The sequence below is a fragment of the Neophocaena asiaeorientalis genome, unplaced genomic scaffold, assembly GCF_003031525.2.
Source record: "Neophocaena asiaeorientalis asiaeorientalis breed wild unplaced genomic scaffold, Neophocaena_asiaeorientalis_V1.1 scaffold296, whole genome shotgun sequence".
NCBI classification, from domain to species: domain Eukaryota; kingdom Metazoa; phylum Chordata; class Mammalia; order Artiodactyla; family Phocoenidae; genus Neophocaena; species Neophocaena asiaeorientalis.
Window position 1 is genome coordinate 945,492 of NW_020175084.1, and position 6,883 is coordinate 952,374.

At 42.3% G+C, this 6,883-nt stretch overlaps 1 protein-coding gene across 1 annotated transcript in view; it reads right to left on the minus strand.

The window, feature by feature from the left end:
• KLHL2 (kelch like family member 2) overlaps positions 1-669 on the minus strand; it is a 118,719-nt gene extending 118,050 nt beyond the window's left edge. Inside the window, exon 1 of the mRNA XM_024764170.1 lies at positions 651-669. The gene's annotated coding sequence lies outside the window, so the exon portion shown is untranslated. The remainder of the gene's footprint in view (positions 1-650) is intronic.
• Positions 670-6,883: the final 6,214 nt, after the last annotated feature.

Consider the following 6,883-nt stretch of genomic DNA (forward strand, 5'->3'; position numbering starts at 1 on the left):
GAGGTAGCCCAGCTCCGCCAGCCCCGCTCGGCTGGCTCGCTCAGCCTGCCGGCGCTGCTGGGGGCGGGGCTGCAGGCGGGCACTTCCGGGTGTGACGGGCCCTCGAGACCCCGCCCCGCACCGCCCCTTCCTGCAACCGCGAAGTACGGGGTGGGTCCGCCGGCCCAGACGCTGGAGCTGGAGACGTAAGGGTGCGGTCTCGCCGGAAAGCACGGCGTCCCTCCGCTCCGCGTTCCCTGACTGTCCCGCTCCACAGGCGCGCTCGCACTGTCCTTTCCCAGCCTGCGGCCACGGAGGCGGGAGGGGTGGGCGTAGCCGATCCTTCCTCTACGGGTGGTGAAACTGAGGCAAGAAGGAATGACTCGCCTGTCCAGGGTCCCAAGCAGGAACTGGAGCCTCCCCGCTCAGGCTGTGATCCGCTCGTTGCACCTGCTGGGCGAGGTCTCGGCGCTGGGATGGAATGCAGAGCAAAACCAGGTCTCCGTGCCCGCGCACCTGTCCATCAGGACGTGACAAGGGAAACAGAAAAACGACGATGCCTGCCTGCCGTGAAAATACCAAATAATCAAGGCGAGGAAACAGGATGCCAAATGGTAGTCAAGGAAGGCCTCTCAAAACATGTCATTTAAAAGAGATGGAAGAAAGCGAACCTTGAGTAAATCAGAGTTCTCAGGGCAGAGGGAAGAGCAGTGCAGAGACTCCTGGCCATCGAAGAGAGGGAAGAGTACAGTGTGGCTGATGGTTCCCCAAGTATGCCGCTGGGCTGCGGTAGCATCTGGGAACTTGTTAGAAATGCAAATTCTCGAGGCCCACTTCAGATCTCAATCAGAAGTTCTGGGGGTGAGGCCCAGCAGCCTGTGCTGTGACAAGACGTCCAGAGGATGCTGGTGCCCTCTAAGGGTTAAGAACCTCTGCGGTAACTGAAGCAGAGTCAGGACGGGACAGTTGGAGGGGTTGGTGTCGGGGAATTGTAACAGATCACACAGGTGTGGTAGGCCATCAAAAAGGTTTTGGCTTTTACTGAGAAGAGGAACAAAGAAAAGTTGTGAGCAACGTGATCTGATCATTAAAAGGATGACTTTGCTGGGATTTGTTTTAAAATCCTCCTCAAAAAAAGGGAGGGTAGGGAATAGAAGAAAGAAGATGGGCAAAATGTTAATTTTTGATGCTGAGTGATGAGTGCATGGGGGTAGTCATTTATGTATATTTATGTGTATGTTTTAAAAGTTTCATAATAAAAACTGATTTTTATGTTGCTATATGAGCCATAGATCTAGGGAAGCAAGAAAGCAAGCAAGGAGTTACCTGGCTGGGATGATCAGAGTGATGGAGAGAAGATATAGCAGACGAGAATTGCTGATAGATTAGATATAAGAGAAAGACTAGAGTGAAAGATGATCCCAAGGGTTTTGGTCTGTGCTCTTGGGAGAGTGGAGTTGACATTTACTGAGATTGAGGAAATAGAGAAGAAACAGATTTGGTGGGGCAAGAAGCATATTTGCCAGTTCTGATTTAGACGTGGTTACGTCTGAGGTGTCTGTTAAACATCCATGTGAAGATAGGTGTAGACAATTAGGTATCTGGGGTGGACATAAATGTGTGGGTTGGCAGCATACAGGTGGTATTTAAGGACTGGTTGAGATCAACTAGATAATGTAATTAGAGTAAAGAAGAGACCAAGAAGTGAGCCCTGGGGCACTCCAACACTAAAACAGTAAGATAAGGAGGATTCAGCACTGGGGCACTCCAACACTAAAACAGTAAGATAAGGAGGATTCAGCAAAGGAGACAGAAAAGGGAGCAGTAGTGAGGTAGGAGAAATGTCTTGGTAGCCTACTGACGTGTTCCAGGAAAGGGCTGTATCTAGTAAGGCTTAGCATGAACTCACCCTTCCATAACCTCCTGGCATTATTGACCCACCATGAGGAGGGCATACATGATTGAGTTATTTCTCAAATGTTAGTGGTGATTTTGTTCAGATCCATAATAAAACTTCTTACTTTATAAGGTCATTGTAAGAATTAAATAAAATAATCTATTTAAAACATAGCGGACTTCCCTGGTGATGCAGTGGTTAAGAATCTGCCTGCCGATGCAGGGGACATGGGTTCGATTCCTAGGAAGATCTCACATGCCACGGAGCAGCTAAACCCGTGCGCCACAACTACTGAGCCTGCACTCCACAGCCTGCGAGCCACAACTACTGAGCCCACACGCCACAACTACTGAAGCCCTCGCGCCCTAGAGCTCATGCTCCACAACAAGAGAAGCTACCGCTATGAGAAGCCCGTGTACCACAACGAAGAGTAGTCCCCCCCCCCCCGCCTCGCTCGCCTCAACTAGAAAAAGCTCACGGACAGCAACAAAGACCCAATACAGCCAAAAATAAATAAAATTTAAAAATTAAAAATTAGGGCTTCCCTGGTGGCACAGTGGTTGAGGGTCCGCCTGCCGATGTAGGGGTTGCGGGTTCGTGCGCCGGTCCGGGAGGATCCCACATGCCGCGGAGCAGCTAGGCCCGTGAGCCATGGCCGCTGGGGCTGCGCATCCGGAGCCTGTGCTCCGCGGCGGGGAAGGCCACGACAGTGAGAGGCCCGCATACCGCAAAAAAAAAATTTTAATTAAATTAAAATTAAAAATTTAAAAAAGTAAAGCATATAGCACTAAGTGTATAAGGGAAACACTTAATAAATGTTCATTGCTTTCGTTATTTCTGCATATTTCCATGACCATCAGTTATACTTGACTCAGCTAGGAATTGAGGTTAAGTGCTAAACCCAAGAGATACACACTAACTTAAGTCTGATCAATCCTTTGGCCTGACCTTCTTCTGCATGCAAGCAGAGTGAGCAGGACTGTTCGATCAGCCATTTCAGGAGATCTTTCAGGGCAAAACAAAACAAAAACATAAAATTCTTCTAATGCTTTTGTGTCTTTCCACCCCAAATAGTGTTATAGATGCAAGTGAATACTGAAAAGTGAGGCTATGTCAATCTGACCAATAGGCACACAACTCCAAACCATAGCCCCTTTCACATCCTCCCCTGGATTAGTTTTGTCTGGTACAATTCTCTGCTTCTTAAGGAATCCAGTTCAGCTAGCATGCTAAATGTCTACTCAAACTTTTTCTTTTTCACACACATCCCTAAATTTGTAGGCCTGGGAAGGGTACTTTTTTACCCTCAACCTTGCTAGGAGTTAAATATCAGCCCCACAAGCTCTGGTATCCTAGTGTGGTGGCCACCAGGTAGATTTGAAGACGTTCGCGTTCCTAATTCAATTCTCTGCCCTGACCCCACTCCATGCAGAGAAGTGGAAGAACTAGGTCCACAGCTCAACATCTCATCTGTGAATCTTGAAGCAATTTGAAAATGTTAATTTACACTGAACCTTTGTTGTTTTCTGAAAAGACGGTGATGGGACCTTTAGCTTTCAGACATAGGCAGACCTGCTTAAGAGCAGTAGCAATTTATGAGGCGAGACTTTCTATTTTCATCTTTGTGTGGGCCAAGTAACTTCACAAAACTGGTCCTTGGCCAGATATAGCCCCAACAGTTAACTCTGTCTCATCAAACACAAGAAAAATAAACAAAAAACCTTGATAGGATGAACACAAATCCATCTGTGAGGAAAAAACTTTTAATATGCCTTCCTTTGTATGTCAGTTTCACCATATTCTGAAGTAAAAGATTAGGAGTAGCTACCCAAGGCCACCAAGGACTTCCTGTCTCCATTCCCATTGGCCTAAGAACTAACTAGCCATGCTGAGGTGTTTGACCACTCCCTGTTCAGGTTATTAGCTCCGACCACCTACCAATTCTTCTTTAGATGAGCTCTTCACTCCCCCAAAGAGGGATGAGATATTACAGAAGTCCATTCATTTGTTATACTGTTGAAATAGAACAATTCCTTGGCTGTATTAGTAACCATAACCTAAAGCTAAGGTAAGTAGCTAGAATACATCACTGGTAAAGAAGATGCAACCATGCAGAGGAACAAGTCTGTGACAGTAGCTGGTAGAAAAAATTACTTAGATTGAGTCAAAATCAGATGGTGCAGTAGAACTAATGACATGACATGGCAAGCACAAACATATCACATGGCAAGAATCTGGGAACTGAGAATTGCTCCTGTAAAGAAAAGACAATTTCACCAAAGAATATATAAAATGGTAAAGAGTCTGTTTTGTGATTCCATCCAGTGTAAAGGTAGCAAGGATGAAAAGCATCACTCATTCAAAAATGGGATGTTAGGGAATTCCCTGGGTGTCCAGTGATTAGTACCAGCTTCAATCCCTGGTCAGGGAACTAAGATCCCTCAAGCTGCGTGGCAAAAAAGAAAAAAACAAAATCATATTAAAGAAGGTGGAGACCTTCTAAAAAGCTTTAGTTTCTATCCTAAAGAGTTAGTCTAAAATGCATTACTTGAGTTGCTTTTCTAACTTTAAATCAGGGTTTTTGCTTTTATTCTTTTGATTTGGAAGCAGCTTAGTGTATGTAATATATTATGAAGCATTTCAGATTATTCTTGTGAGACTGCTATTTAGCAAAAGGATTTGTCAATACACGAAGGTATTTATTACAGGCTTTGTGGTGTTAAATGCGGTGATGTGAGTCTTCTGCTTCAGACCAGTAGAAAATCTTTAATTGAAGGAATCCTTCATTTCTATGAGTCCAGTTTACTCTACAAAATTTGCTTCCTTGTTTCTGTGAACTTTAAGATACAAACCTTACATCCAGCACAACACAGCTGCCCATTATCCTGTATCGGAGGTTCCTGGAAAGATGAAAGCAAATTGTTTAGTGCAAATTTCAATTGGAAATCTGTTGGAAGTATCCCCAAACAGACTTCAGTATATCAGGTAAGCAATTTCTCTGTGCTTTTTTAACAAAAGGAAATTTACTTAATCTATTTTTACTTGTATATAGTTATATGGTATCTATTTATGTAGTCTGGTGATGTAATACCTCATTATAGAATTATCTGGGACTAAACATCTATCTACACAGTCAGCAATGCCAGGAGAAGAAAAAGCAAGTAAAAGTTCTTGATAAATTGTGCAAAGCATTATGAGCTTGGTGTCATTCATCCCAGGTTACGCGCACACACACACACACACTTCTACCCACAGTTTCTGTTTGTTCATCACTGATGACTGTTAGTAGCATGGACCCTAAGCTAAATTGTGAAATAAGGGGTTTTTTGCCATTCTCCTTTCCCCCAGTGTTCACTTTTTTCCTTATGGTGTTGATATATCTATCACCTCTGACCCTCACCATCCGCGGGACTCCACTGTCCTCTCTTCATCCCTAATCAAACTTAGAAATTATCTAAGTTTGATTAATTATCAGTTAGAATGATTAGTGGATTACACTATAATACAATGGGCAATACTGGTATTATTTCATGCTATTATTTTAGCCAAATAATACCTTCATACCGTATCCCCTATTCTCCTTCCTCCTAAAGTGCATTCCAATGTCTTCTATATTATTTCAATCACAACATTTTTGACAACTAAGTGTGATGTTGAAATGTGTCTTTTTCATTAATAGAGGTATTTCTGTATAACACTGTCAAAGGAATGCTTTAATAAAGGACCAGGCTGAGAAAGATGAAAAATATTCTTCTTAAAGTCTAGACCTTTTGAGACCAAACCTCTAGGAGTTTGTATTATTTGTTCAAATTGATCACATGCTAATGTGAAAAGATAAGTCTTGAGTTTCCACATAAATCCTAAAATTTGAGTTCAGCCCAAGTCTTGGAATTATTTTTGCAAGTAAAGATACTTTGCCAAGAAATCCTTTCTCATTCCTGATCTGGTACTAAAAATCAGCTTCTGGATGCACAGAAGCACGTTTAATGCAGGATATAAGTGGTTAGTCAATTCTTGAGGCATCCATATTTCTTCATTTTTCTTGTTAAGATCTTGGTAATAATCCAATCCAAGAAAAGGATTGAATCTAGGCTGCATATGTATGAGAACTATTCTTCATTGAACTAAAAATGAACCTAAGCTGCCATTTTGAAGTCCTTGTTAAAAGCCAACTAAAAGTAAATCGTGAGAAAAATATTCCTAGTCATATTTTCTGAGGCAAACTGATTCAAGCCAATCTTAATTGTACTGTATTATACTTAGGTATTATATCAACCTTTTTCTATGCCAGATAGGGGAAATACTGGCAGCCCTATTTCAAGTTGCAGCTACCTCTGCACCCCCAGCACTCCCTAAACTCCTTTCCTGATTTATGTTTCCCCAAAGCTCTTATCACAACTTGACAAACTATGTGTTCTACTTATTTTTTCATTTATTGTCTGTCTTCTCCCTTGGAATGTAAACTCTATGAAAGCATGGATTTTGTCTGATTAGTTACTGCCATACCCTCAGGGCCTAGAAAGTACTGCAAATAGTATGCCCACAGCAATACTGTTGGATGAACAAACTGGCATGATTTACTGTGTACACCAACCAAAAAGTTAACCTCTAGAAGCATAGGTTTTAACTCAAGTTCATGCAATGTGCATTTTAAGAGATATAAACTACATCTATATGTTAGTTTTCATTTCTTTTTACTTTTGGAAGCATAAAATCAATGCTCCCCGGAAATAAGGAAGACACAGAGAAACATTCTTTGATTTCAGTCAGTCAGTCGGCCAACATTTGCTGAATGATTTCTTTGATGAATACACTGTGATAGGTGGGTAGTAGGTGGTGATATAAATAAGAAAAAGCTTAAGGCAAGGATTCTACCTTTAAGAAATTTGTAACTAACTTGAGATACAAGAAGTAAGTTCAATGTTTAAACCAAATTAATTAAGCAAAAATACCAGACAAGAAAGTCTTCACAAATAAGATGAATGCTGACTTAAGCACGTAAGAAAG